The sequence below is a fragment of the Macrotis lagotis genome, chromosome 2, assembly GCF_037893015.1.
Source record: "Macrotis lagotis isolate mMagLag1 chromosome 2, bilby.v1.9.chrom.fasta, whole genome shotgun sequence".
Lineage (NCBI taxonomy): Eukaryota > Metazoa > Chordata > Mammalia > Peramelemorphia > Peramelidae > Macrotis > Macrotis lagotis.
In genome coordinates, this window is record NC_133659.1 from 252760532 (window position 1) to 252784945 (window position 24414).

Below are 24414 nucleotides of genomic sequence, written 5' to 3' on the forward strand. Positions count from 1 at the left end.
CTCTCCCAGTCTTTCCAGCCTGAAGATGTTCTATCCATTTTGCCAGATGTCTACCTTCTATCCATCCTGCTGCAGTAGGTAAAGATGGCCATCCTCAGCTCTCTGATATCTGTGTGGTCCCCTCAGGATAATTGCTCTGAACAACTATAACAGCACTCAGACAGATTGTCAAGCAGCTCAGCCCCGACATCTCCCACTACTGCATCAAGCCAAATTACTTGCCCCCCCAAGCCTGGGGCTCTGGCAGAATCCGATTATCGGGGAGAGTGCTCTGCTGAGCTGACAGCTCCTCCAATAATTGCTTCCAAACTAAACGATGCAAATCAACCAGTCCAACTTGCTCTTCTCCCAGTGATCCAGGTGTCCAGGACTGGTAGAGGGGGATACCCCAGAGGCAGAGGGGTCTTGGTTTCTTTCTTATCCTACCCCGTTCCAAACCCTAAAGCACACAGGGCTTAAACTTAGGGGTCAGGTGAGGATGATCAGGATAACTGAGTTTCAGTGTTCATTATGAAATTAGTCTCTTTTTGGGTTTATGCCTCTGTCTTCCCCTTTGGAGTATGACATGTGAAGCAGAAAATACCTATCTTTTATATTATTGCCAAAAAGGGAATGGGAGAAAGAAGATAAAGATAAAGGGTGCATAGGAAGTGAAAAAGAAAAAAACAAGATAGAGGAGAGGAATTAGAAAGAAAGGGGAAAGAAAAGTGGAATAGAGAAATGAAGAGGGAAGAGGTAAAAAGAGAGAAGAGAAGGGAGAAGCATAAAGGAAATGAAAGAAGTGAGGAGGCTAGAGAAAGAGAAGAGAAACAGGAAAAAGGAAGGAAAGGTAGGAAGAAAGTTCAGAAAAAACAAGAAGAGAATGGGACAGAGAAGAGAAATTAGGGGTGAGGGGGCAGGGGAGAGAATTTATTGGAAGAAACAGATTGATAGGACCAAGCAAAGAAGACCCTTGCAAGAATTGTGGAGTTGGGTGTCATTTCATCTCATCTGATGGGAGAAAAGAGTAGGAGAGCTGTGTTCAGAAAGTTGGATTGGAATTATGACACAAACTCTGTGTGGAGGCTCAAGGAGGTGACAAATAAAAGATTCTCTAGGGAAATTAAAGCTCATCCTTGAAAACAAGGATGGTCTTTTATGGGATCCTTATAAGAGCAGAGAAGAGTTCTTTGCCTTGGGGGGGGGGTGATCATAGGACCCTCTAGTCCCAAGTACATATCCAGCCAGAGTCTAGGGATTCAGAAGCACCAGGATCCCAAAAAGTCCATCCTTGTCTTCAAGGATGAGCTTTACTTTCTCTGGAGAATCTTTTATTTGCCAACCCCCTCTTCCACTCCAAATTTCTCCCCTTGACTCCTTTACCTCATATCCTCAAGTCTCTTCATTTTCAGGGATCTCAAAGCATTGTTTTGAGAGGGGGGGATCATTCCCCTCCTCTCCCTGCTTCCAGGCTATATAACCTGGTCCACAGGGAAGGAGATGCAATGGTTTGTTACACCCTCATGATGGTGTTTCAAGGTCTGTGACCTTGTGTAGTCTGGGCTGGAATTTTTGTAGAATCTAGAGCTTGAATGGAGAAGTGGTATGAAACTGAAACTGAGAGAAGTTAAGGAATTTTCTCAATGTCACACAGGGAATGAGTAGCAATTTCAAGATTTGAAGTCCAGTCTTCTATCTCCAATGCATGTTTTCTCTCCACTAAGTCATAGTACCTTCTGAGACCATTGCCAAATGGAATGACAGTCAGAGGTCCCACCTATAACTCTGATCTTGTTCATTTATCTCCTTTATCTCCTTTATCCTTTATCCAAAAATACCTGAATAGGTCTTGAGACAGGAGGCTGAGAGAGGGACAAGATGACTTCAGAATCTGAGAGAAATATGAGAAGCTTCAACAATGCTTCCTATGGCCGATAGATGGTGCCCACAGCACAACACAGCCCAGGAGTTGAAGTGGATGGTAAAAACCAGCTAGGGGGTTAACCCTATCCTAGCCCCATCCTCTCCCAGGTTCAGAGGGGCTGGCTTGTGTCTAAAGCGGGTGGCTTGGGCCTCAGTGACATGACTCCCCAGACTGCTAGAGAACAGGTCTGGGTCTCATCCTTTCCTGGCTCCTCCCCATCAGATTCAGTTCATAAATCAGCAGCAGCCCCCAAAGAGACCTCACCAGCAAGACAAGGAAAACCCAGTCCTTGGGCCTTTGAAAGGGACTGGGAGAGAATGAGAGGATCTGAATATCTCTGTCTATTCTGCCTCTGTCTGTCTTTGCTTCTCTACAAAGGTCTGTCTCATGTCTTGTCTCCAGTCTGAGTGCTCCCCTCACTATCCCTTCTGACTGTCTTTAGAGATCCTTTAGCATTTCCCATATCACACTCTTTCCCACTCACAGTTCTGAAAGTTCTCACCAAACAACTTGAGGAGAGAGAGAAGGAGTTAACTCTTCCTTCTCTTCCTTCCTATTACTAACCATCTCTTCTTTAGAAGGGGAGGGGGTAGAGGGGCAGCTAGGTGGCACAGTGGATAGAGCACGGACCCTGGAGTCAGGAGGAGGACCTGAGTTCAAATCCGACTTCAGACACTTAATAATTACCTAGCTGTGTGGCCTTGGGCAAGCCACTTAACCCCATTTGCCTTGCAAAAACCTATAAAAAAAAGTGGGGGTAGAGGTAAGAGAAATCCTATTTACAGGTGGCATTAATTTCCTTACCTCCTCCCCCATCCACTTCAAGGATTTCAGTCCTATTCCCCTAATCCCAAACTAAGAAGATGGACTTGGGATGTTGGAGAAATTTCATCTGTCCCTCATTAGGGCTATTATGATGTGACTCTACTAGCTCAACTGCTGGGAGAGGCAATAGAGAAGGTGAAAGGATCATGAGCTGAAAGCTGAGGTATGCTAGAGCCAGCTCAAAACTGTTCAAGTCAATTATTAAAATTTCTGTGTGAATATTTATATCTTGGAAGTCAGCAAATGACACAAATCAGGGATTAATTTATTATTTTGTTGATTTCTAGGCTTAAGAAAGTGATGGAGAAAATGGTACTAATGTAGAGCCCATTTTGCAGGGGGGAGGGGAAGCTGGTATTTTTGGGTTTTTTTGGTATTTTTATTTGAAATAGTATTTTATTTTTTCCAGTTATACCCAGGTTTTCAATATTCATTTTTTAATATAATTGTGAGTTTCAAATTTTTTCTCCTCTCTTGATGGTAAGCAATCTGATATAGGTAATACATGTGCAATCATATAAACATAGTTCCACATTAGTCTTGTTGTAAAAGAAGAAACAGAACAAATTGGGAACCCCCCCCCAAAAAAAAACAACAAAAAAAGTGAAAATGTATGTTTTGATCTGCATTCAGATGCCATAGTTCTTTCTCTGGATGTGGATAACATTTTCCATCATAGATTAGATGACAAGTTGGTGACTGAGATGGGACAAAACCCAGGATTCCTGCCATCTAATGGTCCCATGTTTGCTTCACTAATTCCAAAGATTTGCCAAGAAAGCCAAGGAACTGGGCAGAGCTGTATCAGAAGATACACTTACATCAACCTGCCTGTATGATGGCCTGCAGTACAATTTTAATGACATGACATAACAGAGACATAAAGGAATAGAAACACAAACACAAAAAATAAACAATGGCATCCTTAGAGCTTTGAGATAAGAAATGAGAGTACCTAGCTCTTCTGTCTCCTATTTGGCAAGTTTACCCTGCCTGGACTTTAATATGTTTAAGATCTAGTCAAAACATTTGCTCTCCAAATTGGAGATGGTTGTGCTTAGGTCACTTCCAAACAGAGGCAAGACACAAAGATATATGAGAAAAGAAAAACCCATATCCACAGAAACAGATATATAGAAAGAAACATACTAACCTATATCCAGATATCTTCCTGGCCAAAATGCTGCTATCTGCTATTTAAAGTCCAAGTACAAAATTAACCTTAATTGTGAAAAGCATAACCACTAAAAGAATATTCTAAAGACAAGGACTATTTTTTTTAAGTCATGTTTTTACATAAAAAGTATTAAATGATTATTGGATTGATTGGATAGTTAGAAGGAGACTGTCACATATCTAGAGATTCAGAAAGATGTGAAGAAATGTTAATGCTCACAGAGAGAAAGAGAAACAGAGGCATGGAAATGTTTGTATGGGGAAGAATCTGGTGTAAATTACTGCTCAGGAAATAAGAGACTACAGGAGGTGAGTGATTGATTCAATTTCTGTACACTAGATGGAGTGGAGGCCAACTTCTCACTCCTTGGTGTCAAAGGGTCACTGTTTGTGTCTCTTCAAAGCACCCCTTGAACCCATTATGTTTATAGGAGCTGGTTGGTGTGGCAGCTATAGAGGAATGTTTGTGGTGTGCCTGCCTATGTGTTTATAAGGTGGAGTAGATATGTGCTATGTGCACAGTGAAGCAACATTCTCTCTTCTTTGCAACTTTCTCATGATTTTCTACATTATTCTATTTACCACCTTCTTGGAGACTTTTCCTCATGTTCATAGATAGAGTATTGTCCAGGCAGACAGTGGGGCTACTCCAGAAATCAAGATAGTATTCTTGTTCCCAGGGAGTCTAATTGGGAAGATAGACTACCTAAATCACAGCAGAGGCAAGAAAGAAATGGGAGACACTGTGGCTGTTGGAGATCTTGCTTTCAAATTCCAGATCTGCTATTAACAATCTGAGGGAAATTGGGCAAGTCACTCCCAAGTTCTTGGTTTTAATTTCCCTGGAATCCTTGGATGCAGATGATCCCTAAAATCCCCTCCAATTCTAACACTATGATCTAAAATTCTAGGCCAACCTCTGAATGTTGGTCAGGGAAACCTTCCTAGAAGAAATTTTTGGCCAAATCTTTGTAAGAAGGGAAGGTGAAGAGTCCATAGAGCAAGAGAGTTCAGGTTGGGGAGAGCAAACAAACAAAAAGAATTAAAAATAGGACTAAAGTAGGTGACCTGCTGTGGGTTCAAAGGCAGAAGGAATGACTGAGAACTCCTAGGAGAGCAGTGGAGTAGGTGCCTCTCCAGAGGGTGGGGGGGAAATAGGAGGCTCTTACATGCATGGACAGCTGAATTCACTTGTCTTCCAGGATGAGTGAGGATTGGTAGGAAGTTGAGTACAGTTTATGAGGAGGAGTACAGTTTATGAATCAACATTAATGATGATGTTTGATGAAGAAACAGGCAAACTACAACCCCCAGCATCCTCTTGGACCAAGGGTGAATGACGTTTCTCAGAGTTCTATGAAGTGCTTCCGGCGGAAGGGGCTGAAGCTCAAAGAACTGTCCTCCCTATCCCTCCCCACCACCAGCCCCAAGGCAGACTACATTACCCATTGTCCTCTGCCTGAGGATCCCGAAGCAGCATGGAGTACAGGGGGCAGCAGTCCCAGGTGAGGGACTGATAGTTTGACTGTTGGGGGTAATGTTGGAGTGGGAAGGCACAGGGAGCAGTGAGTCCCTGGCTTTAGGGAAGAGCTATTAGGAAGGAGGAGATAGGAGAACTGGATGGCCTGAATCTTCTGTAGTTTGCAGAGTAGCAGGGCAGGTAAGGCCAGTAGATGGAAATTAGAGCAGGAATGATAGTAGTTAGACTATGGGGAATCAAGCTAATATAGAGAAAGAAAATTGAACTTGGAGTCACCAGTGACCTAGGTTTCAATTCTGGTTTGAGGTCCATGTTGATCCATAACCTGTTTGAGCTCTAGCAATTCTAAATGATAAAAAGAAAGTAGCACTTTGCAAACTAGATTTAGAAGAGATTTTCCACTGGGCAGGTGGATAGTTTTGAGTTCAGACTTTAAGGAAGACAGATGCAAACATCTCAGGAAGCTTAAGGGGTAAACCCACCAAGAGTCAGGTGTCAAGTCTCAAATTGGTTTTTAGTCAGTCAAAATTCATTTATTAAACACTTACTGTATGTGTATATAGGTGTCTATATGTGTGTGTGTTTATAGATATATATCCATATATAGGTTTAAATAAAACACCCATATATAGGTATATACAAAACAACCCTATATAGGTATATATGAAAACATGGTAACTCTAGGGGCACATGCATTAGCAAGTAGATGGACTAGGAAAACTTTCATGTAGAAGTCAGTCTGTTTGTGCTAGGCAAAGCTAGGGTAGAGTGGATAGATTGGTGAGCTTGGAGTCAGGAAGACTTGTTTTCTAGAATTCAACTCTGGTCTTAGACACTACTAGTTGTATGACCCTGGGCAAGTCAATAACCCTGTTTACCTAAGTTTCCTCTTCTGTAAATGAGCTGGAGAAGGAAATGGCCAACCACTTTGCCAAGGAAATTCCAAATGGGGTCAAGAAGAGATGGGCAAGACTGAAACGACTAAATGCAACAAAATGTACCAGACACCTTGAAACATTGAGATACACAGAAAGGCAAAAGACAATCTCTGCTCAAAAGGAGTTCATACCATGTACAAACACTACATATAGGGAAAATATGGAGATAATCAATACAGGGAAGACACTGACAATAAGGGGAATTGAGAAAGGTTTTCTGTAGGAGATGGGACTTGAAGCCAGGAGTCAGAGATGAGGAGAGGACATTTCTGGTATGGTAGATAGGCAAGGAAAATTCTTGTTTGACAAACAGCAAAGAAACCTATTTAACTGGATTGAAGTATACAGGGGCTGGAGAGTCGTTTTAAGGTTGAAAGAAAACTGAGAGGGGAAACTATGAAGATCTTTGAAAGCCAACAGAGGCTTTCTGGTGTTGCTTGAATAAAACTGATGTTTATTGAGTATATTGGGACGTGGGGGGGGGGGGAGAAGTGATTTGGTGGTAACATGATTAGACTTGAACTTTAGGAAGATCACTTTGACAACTTGAAAGGATGGACTGGAGTGGGAAGAGACTTGTGGTAGAGAAAACAATCAGAAGGTTAATGCAAGAGTCCCAGCATGAAATGATGAGGTTACTAATCAACAGGACTTTACAGTTTATTACATATAAGAGTTGGGAAAAAAATGAAGATTGGAAGAGGACTGGGTGACTGAGAGGATGGTGGTACCCTCCACCGGAAGTTAGGAAGAGAGAAGGGTAAACTCTTCTCATAGTAATGATAGAGTTCAGTTTTGAACTTTGTTGAATTTAAAGTGTCTAGGTGACATCCAAGAAGTTTAAGCTGAGTCCAGAAGGAAATGGTGTCTACAAGGAAGTTAAATTGAGAGCTGCATTTCAGGCATAGGAGAGCAGCTAGTACAAACAAATGGAGTGTCACATGAGGAACACTAAGATAGTCAGTTTGGTTGGAGTGGAGTGCATGGAGGGGAGTGATCTGTCAGCCCAGGTAGCCAGGAGTTCTAAGTGCCAACAGATGGGGTTATATTTGATCCTGAAGGTGATAAGGAGTCCCTGGGGTTTATTAAATGGGCAGGAGCAGAGGTAGGGGGTGGTAGTGGAGGGGTTGTTGACATGGTCAGATGTTGAATTCAGGAAAATGACTTTATTGTCTTTGTAGAGGATGGATCAGATTAGGGAGAGACTAGGGTCACAGGGGCCATTTAGGAGGTGCAGCAATAATCCAGGCGAGAGGTGATAATGTCCTGACCTAGAGTGGTAGCTGTGTAAGTAGATACAAAGGGACATAAAAGGGAGATGTTAGGGAAGTAGAAATAGCAAGATCTTGCTTTGAGATTTGTTCATTTGGTCTGGGATGCTTTGAATTCAACTCAGAAACAGGGAAGGGGAGATGGATATGGTCAAGGGGACCTCCACACTCCCTTTGAGTCACACATTTTGATGCTTAGGATTAGAACACCAGGCCTAGAGTCAGGAAGATTCTTCTTACTGGGTTCAAATCCAGCCTCAGACACTTATTAGCTGGGTCACCCTGGACATGACTCAACCTGTTTGCCTTAGTTTTCTTATCTATAAAATGGCTGGAGAAGGAAATGACCCAAATGAGGTCACAAAGAGTTGGACATGAGTGAACAATATCAACAAATAGTTCTACTTCTTTCCTTTCCCTGGTCCCAGGTTGATATATCATCTTGACTCCACACTATCTCTGAAGAAGCAGTGTTGTATAATGGAAGGAACACTTATACTTGAAATCAAGAGACCCGGGCTCTACTGTCTGTAGTGGTAAGTTACTTAAATGTTACCTGTCTGGGCTGTAGACTCAGCTGGAAAATGGGAGTAGTGACACTTGGATTCCCGGCTTCCCAGGGTTGTTAGAAGAAAAGTGCTTTAGAGTGTAAAGCTGTATATACATTTCAGCTAATATTAGCTCTTTTAGATATACACAAGTCATCAGTGTTCTGTGCCTGAGTCAATTTGTATTCTTTGACATGAAAGCCTAATTACCACAGAAACCTGGGAGGGCATTTCCTTTATCTGCTGCCTCTTAGACTGCACTTAACCCACTTGCAATGGAGGGCAGTCTTTCCTGTGGAATGAATGACTCAAAAAGCCAATTACTTGTAGGAAGTAAGCTTTTACATTGTGACAAGCACTGGGAACACAGAGAGAAAAAGAAAACATTCCCTGTTCACAAGGAGCTCACACTCTAACAATGAAAGACAAGGAGGTACAGGAGAGCTCAGCCCCAGGGCAGTTGGCAAGTCTTGGGGATCCCAGAAACAGCCTGCCCCCTGTCACCACTGGGGAGGGAGGGAAAGTGGCTCATCCTGGGTTCTGTTACTGTTTTTTTGGAGGGAAGGGGGCAAGGCAGTGGGATTGAGTGACTTGCCTAAAGTCACACAGCTAGGTAATTATTAAGTGACTGAGGTCATATTTGAACTCAGGTCCTCCTGACTCCAGGGCTGGTGCTTTATCCATTGTACCACCTATCTGCCCCCTCTAACCATTTTTTTTTAGGTTTTTTTGCAAGGCAAATGGGGTTAAGTGGCTTGCCCAAGGCCACACAGCTAGGTAATTATTAAGTGTCTGAGACTGGATTTGAACCCAGGTACTTCTGACTCCAAGGCTGGTGTTTTATCCACTATGCCACTACGCCACCCCTTCTATCTGTTTTTCAACCAAACAACAACATTCTTCTTTGTTCAGCAACCTCTTTATGAATCAACCCTCCATTTGTTCTGAGGCCCCTCCTCTTCCCTGTCTCCAATTCTGGGGTGGAGCAGGAGGGAAAACAAGGAATGTTGTATTTTTCAGTTTTTACTCCCAACTGCTTTGGAATCTGTTGACTCTATTAATCCTCACTGCAGCCAGGCTGTGACTTGCCTAAACATATAGAATCCAGACCACTTGACTCTCAGCCTCCAACTCTTGACATCAGATCACACAGTGGAGCACAGCATCATTAAAAATAATGACCCTTATCCCTCTGAACTCACTGCTGTTACCTTCTTCCCCATTTCTCTTCTAGACTTCTAGTGATAGAGAGAAAATCCCAGTTGTGCTCAGACATCATTGAAAATCCTAGAGTCAGGGTGATCAATACCATAATCCTGAAGCCTGGTAGAGGATAAGGGAGGCAGGTCTCCCTTAGGATATTTGAGTGCCACCCCCAAGCCCTCCTCAGCCTGCAGTTGTCCATTTGGTGAGGGAGGAACCACCTGGCCAGATCAGTTAAACTCTTTCTTGAAACTAGCCAGGGGATGGGCTAGTCTTATATCTAGGCTGTGATTTCCTTCCCACTTCTCTCCTCCCCCTCTTTCCCTGCTGATCCCAGCAACTGAGTGAGACAGATCAGGCTCTGTCAATCAGTCCTAAGCATCAACCTCCCTTGGGCACCAAGGAGAGCTGCAGAAGGAAGAAGAGCTCCCTGTCTTTGCCCTGGGGAAGCTCCCAGATCACACACCCAAACCTCTCTGAGACAGAGAAACTGAGTGGAGATACACAGGGAGGGGCAGTCAGGATAGACTGAATCCAGAAAAGAGTTGGAGAAGAAGGAAATACTGATAGGGTAAGGACAGAAGAGAACTGAGCAGAGAGAGAAAAGGGGAGGGGGGAGAAATCCATAAACAATTATTTGTTGAGCACATACTTCAGGCAAGGTACTGAACAGAGATGCAAAGATATAGAACATGACCTCTGTCCTGAGGGAGTTAACCGTGGACAGGAAAGATTAGACTGGAGACAAGAAAAAAAATAGCCTATATTGAGCTTTATTTAAAACACCCCTGGATCATAAGTGTACTGCTGTCCCCTTTATATAGATGGGACACAGAGAACTGCCAGCATGAGTACCAGCATGAGTCCATAGGACTTTGTTAGTGGCAGAGCTGGAATTTGAACCCAGATCTCCCAGATTTTCAAGTCCAGCATGATTGACACTGTATGTCTTTGTCTAGAAGCAAGAGGCTAAGGGAAATTCTAAATTCAAGGTTTGGGACCCAGAAGAAGAGAAGGCTACTAAGGCATGGAACAGGACTCAGGTTCTCCTGAATCTGAACTCTTCCTAATCATTGTTTCCAAGACACACCCATATACTTCCTAGAATTTAGAATGGAAGGGGGTCAGCTAATAAGAGAATTTGGTTATCCTGTGCCCTCTGATTTCCACAAGATCTTCCTGAGAAGAAACTTTTCTGTTGCAGGAAAGTTTATAATTAAACATGAGAAAAGACTTCCTGCTAATCTTCTAAGCAATATAGCAGTCAAAGACAATTCTAAAGGACCTGCAATGGAAAATGCCATCCATATCCAGAGAAAGAGCTATGGAATCTGAATGCAGATCAAGACATTATTTTCACCTTTTTAATTTTGTTTTTTTTTCCATCTTGTGGTTTTCCCTTTTTTGTTCTGATTCCTCTTTCACAATGTGACTATATGTAACATGATTGTATACCTATAACCTATATTGGATTACTTGCTATCCTAGGGTAGGAAGGAGAAAACTTTACAAAAATGAATGTTGACAATTGTCTTTACATGAAATTGGAAAAAATTAAAAAAAAAGACATACTGCTCAGATATAGAAGCTCAGGAAAGTTATAGAGTCTTCTTATGGAAAGACAAAAAAAGGCAACTGAAATGGGGAGATCTTGTCTAGTGATGATGCAGGTAAATTAGATGGAACAGAATGGATACAGCCCTACCTGGGTCAGAATAATGCTGCTATTTAGATTTTCTTTAATTTGGGAGTGATTTGGGAACCTCTCTTTCTTTCCTTCAGGTAATATAACGATAGGCAAATCTGGATCCCAGTCTGGCCTAGAACCTTCTGGAAGAGAAAGTGAATTAGAATGCAGAACTGAACAGATACTAGATACCATCAAAGTCTCAAGGTTGTGCTTTTGAGTATGTACACAGGAGGATGTTTCATCAGCAAGGACCAGCATCTGGGGTGAGTAGTCTGGGAGGAAGGGAATGAAAAGATGAGGCATTTTTGATGTGGATGTCTGGATTGATGGGAAAAGCGTTTGTGTGTGTGTGTGTGTGTGTATGAGTGTGTGTCATATATTGATATACATATGGGGCAGAGCATGTGAACATGTGTGTAGTTGTGGGGGTCCCTCTACTCCCCTAGCCCTTGCTGGCTCCTGTGGTCGTTCAGACACTCTTTGCTTCACTGCCGGTCGTTAGCCAAACCCATTAACGATGGTTCCATTTCCCCTCTGTGATGTCCACTAATTGCCTCCGGGAGCCCTTCCTTCCGCCACTGCCTAGCCCTTCTAACCCCACCCCTGTCTTTTGATTTCTCTCTGAATCCCACCCAAGCTGGGTGTAGAAAAAAAGGGTTGGGGGAGAGGGAAGACTTTTTTTGTCTCTTTGTCCCATCTGGAAGCCATTCACCCCCAATTCTTTTCAAGAAGAAAAAGACCCCCAATAATGGAAGAATGGTGGTGTTGATTAGAAAAATTAGGATCTTAAAAGGACATGTTTACATTATTGGGTTGTTTGTTATATCCTAGGCACTGATCTGACTGGAATGACATAAGTGAAATACAATCATGAAATTAAAAAAAAATGTTCACAGACCCTAGGTTCAGAACCTTATTGATAGGTACTAGACTGAGAAGTTCAGGATATCTGGGCTTCAGGAAGCTTCTGAAAGAAGTGAATGGGCAGAGATCACAAGTGGGATTGAAGAGAGAAGGGAAGGGGAAAGGCAGGAGGCTCAATCTTTTTGATTGACCCCAGCTTCCCTAGGAATGGTTATTGGATGGGTATGATAGAGCAGGAGGAAGCTCAGAGTGATGATCAATTCTACTTTATTTCTAGCCCACCATCCTTTACACCCTCTTTCACCCACCTCCCAATCCTGGCTGTCTCTGTCCATCATTCTTTTGCTCTGTCATTTTTACTCTGTGCTTTTATGAAGGCTGAAGATCCTGAAACACTCACAAATTTGCATTCCTTGTGCTCTGCAATGCTAAAAAGTTGGTGGGGGGTGGGATGGGGAGTGTCTTGGAACCCTAACCTTCAATGGAACTTGGGAGAGAGGTGGCAGCTTAGGACCTAGGCACCCTGTTCCTCAACTCTCCAGCTGTAAGGACAGAAACTTGGGATTGAAGATTGAATTCCTGGGATGTGTACAGAATGAAATAGGACAGTTATACTGAAACCTAGGTATTCTGGCTTCAACCTTGAGATTTTCTTACCCCTCTTTCCTTCCCCCTTTAGAATAGTCTGTGTGATTTGGCACTTCCTGGGCACTGGAGGGACAATGTGAACCCTATCTAGAAGCATATAAACTGTGGGGTCCTGGGACTGGAATACCCCCACTTGGCGAGTGGTGACTGCTTGGGGACTTTGCTGACCCTCCTCGTTTATCACCTACTATCCCCTAGTAGTTGAAACCTCACATCTGCTGAAGTGTCAGTCAAGCAACAGGTGGGGCTCCAAGTGGTTTGTGACTTGAAGTTACTGAGTATTCGATTGGCATGGGGTCATGGAGTGGCACCCAGTCTAGTGGCCGGCAGGTATAGTGCTTGAGGAATAGGTAGCTACACCATTTACCCCAAAACCCACAACCCAGAGACTGGCCAAGGAATAGCTGAAGGAGCCAGGCTGATTCAACCTCTGTTCTCAGGTGAATTAAGCCATACAAACTGTGCCCATTGCTGGGGGGTGGGGAAGAATCCAGGGCTGTTTGGCTCATGACTTATCCTACTGAACTGGACATGTGTGTTCTAAGGTGCTATTTGTATATATAGCTTCCTGGGGAACTGGATAATGTTGACTTTCACACGCCGTACTTATCTTTTTTACCTGCTGTGGCAGTCATAACATTAGTCTCCCTCCCTCTTTGGAGCCTCACTGCCTCCTTACTCCCTTGAAATCTTTCCCTTTGGTGTGGTACCCATACTCTACATGGAATTGCCAGGAAATAGACACTTTGCCAGGTGGTTTCCCTCTCCACCCCACTCTCTTGTTCTCTTTGGGAACCAGGTCTAACTGAGAGCAATTTGAGTAAGTGATATTGGCACCTCTAGAGGATAAACTTATTGCTCTCAGGAAAAAGTCCCAACTGGAAGCCAAGCCAATCTTTAGAAAACTGAATGCTTAAGTCTTCTCCTTTGGGTTCTGCCCTTTTCAGTACTTGGATCTGAGAGGTCAGCATCACTGCAAAGAGAGAAATCAAAGCTAGTGGGAGACACTGAAAACACTACCAATGGCAGAGTGCATTTCTTATTTCTGAAGATCATTTAGAGTAGGTGATACCTTCTGGGTTTTTTTTAGTTGTTTTTTTTTTTTTGCAAGGCAATGGGGTTACATGGCTTGCCCAAGGCCACACAGCTAGGTAATTATTAAGTGTCTGAGGCTGGATTTGAACTCAGGTCCTCCTGACTCCAGGGCCAGTGCTCTATCCACAGCGCCACTTAGCCGCCCCTAGGTGATACCTTCTGATACTTTGTGGTTAGAATGAAAAAGGCAACCCTTCCCGGGTAAAGGGGGATGGACCTGATGACCTCTGGAAAAACACTGCTAACCTGTGTTCTTATTTTTGGATGCATTAATCCCTAGCCTTTAGCTGCATCCTTTCTCATTTGCCTCAGCCAAAAGATTTCAGTGTTCTTCAAGGATTCTCTTCTGCAGGGTATGGGGAGGGAGAGTGTAAATAGCTCTCTGCTTAATCACCTTCCCGAAGCTGTAATGTCCCTGTTAAGTGCCTGTCCAGTTGTTTGTCTGGTACTCCAGGGCACTGTCGGGGACGGGTGATGGATGGATTCCAGCCAAGTGTCTCCTGCTAACTTGATTCTCAGCTCTTCTGGGTAGCCAGTTGGGGTTCCTTCCATTGAGGACTGGGAAAGTGAGCTGGGGCCCTGGGTAGTTCTCATACCTGCTATGAGAGGGAGGGCGTGTGTGTGTGTGTGTGTGTGTGTGTGTGTGTGTGTGTGTGTGTGTGTGTGTGTGTCACATCAAATCTGAACTTTTATTCCCTAGGACTGATCTCCTTCAATTTTACAAGAGGGAAAGGATGATTACTGCCTGCCCTATACAAATTCCACTCCTGCCCCACACTTTGGTCTCCTATTTCCTCTTTGCTTCTATCTGCTCTCAGTTGATGACGAAGAAAAGTGAGCACCTCCATGTTCAGAGCCCTATACACAGTGGATTCAAGAGAAGATGAAGACATAGTCAATGGGTCATTATTTATCAAGTACCTGCTACATATAAAACGGTTCTATTTGCCACAGATGACCCAGACAAATTTAAGTCATGTTGCTCATCCTCAAGGTGGATAAGAAAGGTCAAATATACAATGGACCCAAGAGAAAGATCCACCAGCCAGGAAACAGGAGATCAGGATTCTAGGACCACCAGTCTAGGAAACAGGAGATCAGGGTTCTAGTCCAAGTCCTACTACCAACTAGCTTTGTGACCTCAGGTAAGTCACTTGATATTTTTATATTTGCAAGATGAAGACTTGGAGTGAAGGATTCCTCCCAGCCCCAAAGCTCTAAGTCTATGGTCATAAGGAGAGGATTATAGGTTGTTGTAGCTGTAACTTCTACAGAAGTTATTTGTTTACATTGCATAGCTAATTAGTTGGGAGAGCTGGGACCTTAAACCCAAGTCTTCTCACTCCTATTTCTTTGCCTCCCTATCATAATTTATTAATAAATAAAACACATTTAAAAAATAAAATCAGGTCTTAAAGGTCAGTGAATTGATTAGAATTTGAACAGGTAGAGGGGGTCAAAGAAGGATGACAAGCATAAGGTATGTTCCATACACTACTTTAAGAGCTGTAAGGGACTTCAGAAGTACTTCATTCAATTCACTGATTATTTACAAGTCTCAGAGAAACAGTGAAAAGGGACCCTGGTCCAACGTATACCTAAAAAGAATCTTCCTTACACTAGTACCAATAAGTGGGGTTATCCAGTCTTTGCTCAAAGACCATCCTCCAGGCAGACAATTTTGGGATAGTTCTAATTAAGAAATTTTTCCTGATACCAAGTCTCAATTTTCTTTTTTTTCAATTTCCAGCCAGTGCTCCAAGGGTTACCTTTAGGATCATAGTAATAATTCCTAGGATCATAGATTTAGAATTAGGAGGGAGCTTAGAGGCAATCAGATGCAACCCAAAATATTTTATCTGGGGAAACTGAGGACAAGAGAGATTAAATGACTTGCCCAAATTTACACATATTAGAGATTTGGGCTCTTCCCTTTCTATCCCCAGAACCCAACATGATCTCTCTTATGCCTGGGCATTTAAATGCTTATTGAAATTCATTTAAAGAGCATTTATGAACTTCTACATCTAGCAGACATTGTGCTAAGTTTTGGGCTATAAAGTCCAAGGAGATAGTCTATTCCTTAGCTTTCATTCTCTTGGAGCTAGATATAAAAGAAATGAGTAAATACAAAATAGATACTTGAGTCCATTGGAAGGGTCCTACCCTCTGGATAGGATCCAGATAATAATAGAATTTAAAGACAAGGTGTTTTACATAGAAGACTTAATTAGAAATTAGGGAGAGATGAAGTATATTCCAGTCATGGGGGATTTTTGAGGTAGGTAAGTATCCAGAACTTAGGGTAGTTTAGTAGGTTATGGACTGAATCCATATATATGGAAAGAGAAATCTGAAGTTTATGAAAATATCTTGAATGTATTTTGATCAGTGGTTCAAGGAATTGAAAGTATATTGGTACAGCTAGTTGGTGCAGTGGATAGAGCACTGACCCTAGAGTCAGGAGGATCTGAGTTCAAATGTGGTCTCATACACTTAATAATTGCCTAGCTGTGTAACTTTGGGCAAGTCACTTTACCCCACTGCCTTACAACAACCAGAAAAAAAACTGAGAAAAGAACTGAAAGTATAAACAAGAGAGTAAAAGTTCTGAAGGATATATGTCCATGTTAAATTTGAATTATAGAAAAAAATTTTTTAAAAACCCCACAAACTCTAGGGTAGGGGGAATGGAACCAAAATTCATAGTTTCATATAGAATCATTTTTAAAATGAAATGCTTGGTTTTTTTATATTTATTAAGTTCAATTTAAAAAACTTAAAAATAGAACAGACTCATTCATTGCAATGTAAAGTAGGAGAGGGGGAATAGTGAATGATTAAAAAATAGCTTCCTGGGGTGGCTAGGTGGCGAAGTGGATAAAGCACCAGCCCTTGGAGTCAGGAGTACCTGAGTTCAAATCCGGTCTCAAACTCTTAATAATTACCTAGCTGTGTGGCCTTGGGCAAGCCACTTAACCCCATTTGCCTTGCAAAAACCTAAAAAAATAAAAAATAGCTTCCTAGCTTTCCTTTCTTAGTAGAGTTTTCATAGACTGGAAGTACAGACCTATATCCTTAGATATGACCAATATTTGGATATTATTGGTTTTGCTTGACTATATTTTTATAACAGAACATTTCTATTTGGGGGGAAGTAGTTGGTGGGCAATGATAGATTTTTAAAAGTAGCTTGGGAAGTTAGGATGAGACTAATGCCAACTAAGGCATTTGCCTAAAATCAAAGCAAAAATGTTAGCAGAGAAAAAGATAGGAGATTAAGGCCCCCACATACATATAATCATTTCAGAATCTATATAATGCCACCAGAACTATCAGTATACCAAAGAAATAGGAGGGAAATGGGCAAGGAAAGGAATCTCCAATGAATTAGTTAGTGAGAAGGCTTATTGGGGTAGTGTCCTTGTATTCTCTCTAGGTTAAGTAATTATAAAGACCTTATATCTGCAAATTCCAGGTCTTTCCTTGGAGGTATCTTATGAGTCTAGGTTTGTTTATAAACCTAGACCCACATTGGCAAGGGGCAAATGGAGAGATTTCTGATATGTCTGGTGTTCCCGACCTTTAGTGTCTTTAGAATAGGATAGGGTAGAACTGCTAACTAGGCACAGACATAGAAGTGTCTGTTTTCTTCAGATCCTAATATCCTGGGGGTGGAGGTGAGGGTAGTATCCCTGATTCTGTGGTAGGGAAGAGCCATAAAGTAGATAATATGAGTGCAAGGGTAGCCCCATATTTCAGAAAGAGGACTACTTAATACAGTGAGCTCATTCTAGTCCAACCTGGGAGGTAGGGAGAGAGGGGTTGGAGGCAGTGTTAACCTAATTCCAGGACTATCTCAGTCCAAGTGAATTGACCCCAATCTGATTAGCCCCTGAACCCAACAGAATGAAGACTATGAAGCTGTTGTAAAAATAGCCCTCCAAGTTGAGTTTTAAAGTCAAATAGAAATGAGTTTTTGATTGTCAATGCCACTCTCCATTAATGGGAATGTTGATTCTTCTTTTATTCCCCAGGGATTGTTATCTTTGAACACTGGAATATTCACAGTCTGGGTTGAAGGGTAAAAGGGATCATGACACCCCTCCCTCACTCTGGGAGATGAGGCTGAAGTTGTGTGATATAGAAGCACCTGGAGCTGCTGAGTTACCCTAGTTATGTGGCCTTGGACAAGTCACTTCATTTCTGGGTTATTTATTTTGGGGGTTTTGGGTTTTTTTGGGGGAAGATTTGCAAGGCAATAGGGTTAAATGATGTTCAAGGTCACACAACTAGGTAATTATTAAGTGTCTGAGGGCGAATTTGAACTCAGGTCCTCCTGACTCCAGGTGGTGCACCTAGCTAGCTGCCCCAAGTCACTTTACTTCTACAGAACTCATTTGAATTAGATGCATCTCTTTTAGATCTAGTCATTGTGATTCTAAAACCTAATGGTTTCTGAGGTGCTTTCTAACTGACTCAAAGGGAAGCTGCTTCCTTATTTTTTTCTCTTGGGGAAGCAGGCTGACTTCAAGGAAGACAAAGTCCAAATGCTTAACGCTGGGGTAGACCTTTCATTTCCTGTTCTACTCACTTTCTTCTGCCCCCTCCAGCTCTAGTCCTCTCCCTTTCCCTCACTATGACAGTGTCTTTCAAAGGGTCTTTGTTGTTCTTCTGGAATGCTAAGCAGGCAGGTGGAGCTCTTGGAGAAGGAAAAGCAGTAGAGGGGGAGCTGTTCACAAAGTGAAGGGGGTCAGGAGAAGGCGGGGCTGGCTGAAGAATCATTGGACCCCAGAATCCTAGCTCTTGGTCCTAAAACTTTCCCTTTCCTAGAACAAACGAGATGTCTAGCCTCTAGGGAAGGGAAGTGACTAACCTCTGGAAGATAGGAGGTGCAGTAGACATGCCTTTACCATTTTGAATGGTGTCCTTTTAACTTCTGGAGTTTTAAAAGGGAGACTGTAGTCAGGGTGGGGTCAGACTGGGAGTGTCTCACGTTAGATCAAAAAGTCTGTTGACAGTTCAGAAACCTAGCCTGAGACACAGCTGGAGCTGAAAAGACCTAAGGTAGGGAGGGAGTGGGATGGTAAATGGTAGGAACTATTTGAATAGCAATCTTTTCTCTAAGGGAACTGTTTAAAGAGGATGGAGGCCAGCTGTTTTCTATCCCCACCTGAAACCCTGGAAAAAGCTACATCTGCAGCAGAAGTTGAGATTAGATATATGGGGGGTGGCTAGGTGGTACAGTGGATAGAGCACCGGCCCTGGAGTCAGGAGTGCCTGAATTCAAATACGGCCTCAGACACTTAATAATTACCTAGCCGTGTGGCCTTGGGCAAACCACTTAATCCCATTGCCTTGCAAAAAATAAAAAATAAAAAAAGATATATGAAGTTACTTCCCAGTTTGGAGGTTAGAAGACATAGGGATGGAGGCAGCTAGGTGGTGTAGTGGATAGAGCACTGGCCCTGGAGTCAGGAGTACCTGAGTTCAAATCCAGTCTCAGACACTTAATAATTACTTAGCTATGTGGCCTTGGGCAAGTCACTTAACCCCATTGCCTTGCAAAAAAAAAAAGACATAGGGATAGATTTCTTAAGGGTAAACTGCTTAATTTAAGGGACATCTCCAAGAGACTTTGATCCCACTTTCCTGACCTTGTTGATCTGGACTGGATTAGGGACAATTGTATCCAGAGGGAGTCAGGGGTATGCAATGTCTGATTTGGGGAAAAACCATTTCTTCTTACCCTTATTTCCCCTCCTGCCCCTTCTTTCCCTCATTCCCAGAAACTGGAGTGCCTTTTAGGATGGGATCACTCATCTCCTTCCCCTTGCCCTTCTTTGTGTTTCCATACCCATCTCAAGGACCCTAACCTTCTGACATCAGTCCCCTGCCTCCACGTCAGCGTTGGCAGCTGGGGTGGCAGGGAGCCCAGAACAGCCCCATTCCTCACCCCAGAGCCTCTGCCAAGTCTCCTAGCAATTTCCATTTTCATTAATTGAAGCAGCTTGATCTATTTGAGTCCAGCAATTTCCTTTCACCTGGTTGGGGGGTGTCTGGGGGAAAAAGATTACTCTAGAGGTCATTCTGTCTGCCTTATATGCAACAGGATGACCTCTTTCCTTCAATATATAGAAAACACTCTATTGCTGTCAATGAAGTCGTCTGACCTTCCTAGCTTGCCCTTGCAATAGGAGCCTTATTTATGGATCCTAAGAAGTCCTTCTTTCCATCTACCCTAGATTCTTTCAGCTATAGTTTTGTGGCCCGTTTCTTGTTTTCTGGCTCTAGAGGGAGATCATCTAGTCTAATCCTTTTATTGTTCAGCTACTGGGGGAAATTAAATGACTTGCCCAAATCACCATAAGGGAAATTTATATAGGCTTTAAAGTCTCAATCTCTTTGCATACATTTTCTCACCTAAGTGTCACAACACCCCTGAAAAGGTAGGTGCTGCTTCAGGTTTTATCTCTTTTACATGTGAGACAATTGCTAGGAAGGGTCAAAGGCAGGAATTTGAACCCACTTCTTCCTGATTCCCAAGTCCATTCTTGCAGCTACTCCATGACATCTTACCAGGGGGTAGTAGTTTCGGGGAAACTCTTCAGGGAGACGATGGCTTGGGGAGGCAATCTTCCCGAAGACTTTTTCTAGACTTTAGGAACCCAGATTCTTGAAAGTAGGACCAGGACAGAACCTCAGAACATTCTGAAAGCTTACTGACTCTTAATCTGGGAAGGGAGGTGTCTAAGTGAGAAGACAAGGAGGAAGAGAGAGAAGGTGGAGTGAAGGCTTTCATCCCTGGGGAGAGCTTAGGGTTCTTTTGGTTTATGGGAACTAGACTTCGTGGGAGTGGGAGGGTGACCGAGGTGCAGTCATTCATTCCTTTTGCCTTGGGGGCATCCTTTCTGCAGGTCCTTGTCTGATCCCTGGATTTTGGGTTTGCCTCCTGGGATGATGTGTGTGTGTGTCCGTCCACATCCACTGCAGGCCTGATCCAAGTCTTGTGCTTCCATCGTGTTTGGGGGAGCCCGGCTGCCCCTCTGCTGTGTGTGCCCTTGCGGGAGGGTCCCCCTGCTCCCTCCCGAGCCAGGTGCGGATCGGGGGAGAAGGGGAGGAGGCTGGGGAATCTCGTAATTCGCGAGTCGGCAGAACAGATTTTCGGAGGCAGCAGCTCGGGCGGCGGGGACGCGGCTCTGGCCCCCAGCTCCTCCACAACCCAATTAAATAACATTTAAATGCATAACCAGCTCGCTCTGCGATGAGAGTGGAAATTGGGCGCGGGCGGCGGGGCGGGCTGGCGGGCGGCGTTTTGCGGAGCTCAGCGATTCTGGCGGCAATTTCCCCGCTCGCTTGCTCGCTGGTGAGGCATTTATGGGCCCGCTCCCGGCCCTGGGCTCGGCCGGGCGGCTGCTTCCGCCGCCACCTCTTCTCCTCCCCCTCTTTGCTGCCTGCTCTACCATTCCAGCGTCCTTTTCGGAGCTGAGGCCCTGAGAGAGAGACAGACAGACAGACAGACAGACAGACACTTTTCTCCCTCACTCTCTTTCTCTTTCTCTCTCTCTCTCTCTTCCCATTTTCCCCATCTTGCTGTCCTCCCTCTCTTGAGTGTTCCCGTCTATTTCTTAATGCCCTTGCCCTCTCTCCCCTAGCCCTGCTCCTACCTCCGCCTCCCTTGGCCATGCCACTATTTCTCAGCCCCAGTTCCTCTATTTCTCTGCCCCCCCCGTTTCTTTTTTTTAACTTCCTTTCTTGGCCCTTCTGTTTCTCTGCCCCCTCTCCTTGCCTCAGTTTCTCAGTTCCTCCTTTTTCTCTACCTCTGTCCCTCTCCCTGTTTCTCTTCTTTCCCTACCACTATTTCCTAGGTTCTCTCTCTCTCCCTGACTTTTAGTCTCTGCCTCAATGTGTCTTTCTGCATTTTCTTGCCTCCTTTCTCTTCTCTTTCTATCTTTTCCTTCTCTCCCGGTGCCTTAGAAGCATGTTCCAAGGTTATTCTATTCCCCCCCCCCCAATGAATGTGGCTCCATCAGGATGGCCATATTGGTTTATTTGTCTTTTGCCCCTCCTGCTGTCTCCTGATTCCTGGAAGCATCTCACCCCCTAATTCTTTCTTCTTTTTAATTCAAAGAGCCATAGAGAAGGATCAACAAAAAGCCAATTTCACCCAACCCCTTCATCTTACTAGGGGGAAAAATGACTGGCTCAAGCTAACTAGTAGTAAAACTGAGCCTACAATCTAGATCTTCAGGAGGGCGATCCAGTGGTTTTTCCTCAGTACCAGGCTACTTCCATAGTAGGTCTCTATCCTCTTTATCTGTCACCCTTGAAAGGTAAGAGATGGGCCAGAAGTGAAGCATAGTAGGGAACTGCACATTGAGAAAAAAAAAATCAGATATGAACAGGCAGATCCTATGTTAACCTGGATACAAATAAATGCTCCCTCCTTTCCTCTCCCCTTGCTCTTTCTGGGGTTCACAGTATTGATTCAACTATCCCATAATGTCCTTCCTTGAGGAAAGAAAAAAGGTGAAACCTTATCTCCCTGTATGTGCCTCCTTCCTGTTCAGGGGGAGAGTGGGAATCTTGCAGTAGGCATAGGTTCAGGGTCTTGCATTTTCTTTTCTCTAGGAGCACGCAGGGCTCATAGAGGGCAGCAGAGGGCCAGTCATCAGAGATTGGGAGCCCAGAAGCAGCTGTGTGTGTTTTTGTGTTTTTGTGTGTGTGTGTGTGTGTGTATAGGGACTGGGAGTGGGAGTGAGAAACAGGAGGTATGTATGTGTGGTATGTGTGGTGTGTAGTGATGTTGTATAAGTGATATGAAATGCCAAGTGGAGAAAGAAGTGTAGGTGGGATGTAAGGGTAGGGAATACTTTAGAGTTCAGCCTATACCTTTGGATGAGGTGTGGATTTTTTGTGGGAATGAAGAGAGGAAGTCTGGCTTTTTCTGTGTGGTTATGATTTCTCTATAGGTATCATGGCCTCTTCCCCTTCCTCCCCTATATTTTGTTTTCTCTTCGTGTCTCAATCATGGTCTACTGTTTTAAGGTCTATAACCTCTTGCCACTTTACTGTTCCTGTCTCTTGAGTGTCTCCATCTTTATCTCCGTTATTCTCTAAGGTTGCTGATTGACAGGTTGTTTCTTTGTTTCTGTCTCAGTTTCTGAAATCTGACCCTTTTCACTTAACCACCTAGTTCTCTTGAGTTCCTGGGTTTCTGCTGATAAAGGACTTTGACCCCCTCACCTAGTAAGTAGAGGAAGGGATGATATAATAGGCTTCTTTTCTCTACTGGAAATTCCCATGAGCCTTAGAGAAGGACCTACAATAGCCAGCATGAAGTTCTGCCAGGTAAGGCTGACAAATCTATTGGTTTGTCTAAGATCAGAGAAAGGCTAGCCCTTCCAAGAAGGTACAGGGTTGGTGGTTCTCAGTGGGCAGAAGTGATAGCCTCTGTTATATGACAGAGAAGAATTTACAGGTGTAGGGTAGCTCCTCAGGAGGAGAGTTTGGAGGGAAGACACAGAAGCTGAGGACAAACTTCTTTTACTTTCCTTAGACTGAAGTCCCTTTTCCAGTTTTAAGGAGATTGTGCACTAGGCTGCCTGGGTATCTGTAGAGTGAAGGGGGCAGACTGAGCTGAAGGAGAGGTCTCATCAACCTGCTTGGGGTCTATACCTCCCTTGGGCCTCTCTCTCTATTTCCATTTTTCCTACCACATCCCTCTCTCTGTTCAGAGTCCCTCAGGAATTTTTGCAGCAAATGCATCCATATAATTTCCCCCACTTTCTAAATTAGAGGTTCTTGACTTTTTGTGTGTGATGGTCCCCTTGGGCAGTGTCTGATGAAACCTATGGACCCCTTCTCATATTCATATTTTTAAAGGTGTAAAATAAAAGATATAGGATTTCAAAGGAAGTCAATTATATTAAAATATAGTTACCAAAATATGTAAAAATCAGGACAAAAATCTTCTTTTCTAAAAGGATTAGGAAAGCCAGGTGTAAGTAGCTTTGCATCTCTATGAGAGGAGGGCCTATGCCTTATTTAAATGCTCTACCCCACTGCCTAGCCTAGTCTCAGCACATAGAAAACACTTCATAAATGTTTGTTCAATTCATTTGGCTTCTTTTCAGCCATGACTTAGATTCATTTCATCAAATGCCTGTTTTTTTCAAGGCCCTGGTCCCTACCATGATGTAATGGGTGGTAGGGGATACTTCCAGGCTGATCCTGGACAGCCTACCACCTATTAAGTTGCATTGCCTCCTCCTCGTCCTCTTCTTCCTCTTGTTCTCCTCCTTTTTCTTTCTACCTCTCTACTCTCATACACACACACATACACAAAAACAAAATACACACATTCCAAGGGAGAAAAAAAAAGTGGCCTTTTTCACTGCCCCACCAGGTATCTAGGTATTAGAGAAGATGAAAGGAAAGTTGACAGAAAAACAAATGGAAAAGAAAGACAAAAATGGGGAAATATTTGTCCAACAGACTTTTGGACTTTTGAACTTGTCCTTTACCCAGAAGTGGTCCTCCCTCTGTTCTCTCTCCCAGTAGCTTCTGTTGAATCTCTTGAGCATCTTTATCTTTTTAACTGCTTTTTTGATCCAGGCCTTTGTACTCTTTCATTCTATTATGAATTCTCCCCCAAAACTTTCTCTTTATTCTTCCTCTCTTCTTTTGCCATATCCCCATTCTCTCTTTCCTATTCTCAGCCTTTTTTACCTATTCCATCTCCTCCCTTGACTTTTCTTTCCTATTCTGACC

General features: G+C 43.4%; 1 long non-coding RNA gene across 2 annotated transcripts; it reads left to right on the forward strand.

The window, feature by feature from the left end:
- The first annotated feature begins 5298 nt into the window (after positions 1-5298).
- Positions 5299-20867, forward strand: LOC141514721 (uncharacterized). Of its 2 annotated transcripts, XR_012476094.1 has the most exons (5): positions 5299-5409; positions 8022-8129; positions 11127-11297; positions 14342-14786; positions 20559-20867. It is a non-coding gene; the product is annotated as an uncharacterized LOC141514721 (long non-coding RNA). The 2 variants fall into 2 exon arrangements; XR_012476093.1 differs by lacking the exon at positions 20559-20867 and having other exon boundaries at positions 14342-16528.
- The last annotated feature ends 3547 nt before the right edge of the window (positions 20868-24414 follow it).